We start from the raw sequence: 1,456 nt of genomic DNA on the forward strand, positions 1-1,456 counted from the left end.
GGGGGCGAGTGGAGGAGGAGGAGGGGGGCGAGTGGAGGAGGAGGAGGGGGGCGAGAGGAGGAGGAGGGGGGCGAGAGGAGGAGGAGGAGGGGGGCGAGTGGAGGAGGAGGAGGGGGGCGAGTGGAGGAGGAGGAGGGGGGCGAGAGGAGGAGGAGGAGGGGGGCGAGAGGAGGAGGAGAAGGGGGGGCGAGAGGAGGAGGAGGGGGGCGAGAGGAGGAGGAGTAGGGGGGCGAGAGGAGGAGGAGGACGAGGGCGAGAGGAGGAGGAGGACGAGGGCGAGAGGAGGAGGAGGAGGGGGGCGAGAGGAGGAGGAGGAGGGGGGCGAGAGGAGGAGGAGGAGGAGGGGGGCGAGTGGAGGAGGAGGAGGGGGGCGAGTGGAGGAGGAGGAGGGGGGGCGAGTGGAGGAGGAGGAGGGGGGCGAGTGGAGGAGGAGGAGGGGGGCGAGTGGAGAGGAGGAGGAGGAGGAGGGGGGGCGAGAGGAGGAGGAGGAGGGGGGCGAGAGGAGGAGGAGGAGGGGGGCGAGTGGAGGAGGAGGAGGGGGGCGAGTGGAGGAGGAGGAGGGGGGCGAGAGGAGGAGGAGGACGAGGGCGAGAGGAGGAGGAGGAGGGGGGCGAGTGGAGGAGGAGGAGGGGGCGAGTGGAGGAGGAGGAGGGGGCGAGAGGAGGAGGAGCAGGGGGGCGAGAGGAGGAGGAGCAGGGGGGCGAGAGGAGGAGGAGGGGGGCGAGAGGAGGAGGAGGGGGCGAGAGGAGGAGGAGGGGGGCGAGAGGAGGAGGAGGGGGGCGAGAGGAGGAGGAGGGGGGCGAGAGGAGGAGGAGGGGGCGAGAGGAGGAGGAGGGGGGCGAGAGGAGGAGGAGGGGGCGAGAGGAGGAGGAGGGGGCGAGAGGAGGAGGAGGGGGCGAGAGGAGGAGGAGGGGGGCGAGAGGAGGAGGAGGGGGGCGAGAGGAGGAGGAGGGGGGCGAGAGGAGGAGGAGGGGGGCGAGAGGAGGAGGAGGAGGGGGGCGAGAGGAGGAGGAGGAGGGGGGCGAGTGGAGGAGGAGGAGGGGGGCGAGTGGAGGAGGAGGAGGGGGGCGAGTGGAGGAGGAGGAGGGGGGGCGAGTGGGGGAGGAGGAGGAGGGGGGCGAGTGGAGGAGGAGGAGGGGGGCGAGTGGAGGAGGAGGAGGAGGGCGAGTGGAGGAGGAGGAGGGGGGCGAGTGGAGGAGGAGGAGGGGGGCGAGTGGAGGAGGAGGAGGAGGGGGGCGAGTGGAGGAGGAGGAGGAGGGGGGCGAGAGGAGGAGGAGGCGGGGGCGAGAGGAGGAGGAGGAGGGGGCGACTGGAGGAGGAGGAGGGGGGCGAGTGGAGGAGGAGGAGGTGGCGAGTGGAGGAGGAGGAGGGGGGCGAGTGGAGGAGGAGGAGGGGGGCGAGAGGAGGAGGAGGAGGGGGGCGAGAGCAGGAGGGGGGCGAGAGGAGGAGGAGGAGG

This window comes from Somniosus microcephalus, chromosome 6, assembly GCF_052327205.1.
Source record: "Somniosus microcephalus isolate GS21.2 chromosome 6, FLI_Smic_1.0, whole genome shotgun sequence".
Taxonomy (NCBI): Eukaryota; Metazoa; Chordata; class Chondrichthyes; order Squaliformes; family Somniosidae; genus Somniosus; species Somniosus microcephalus.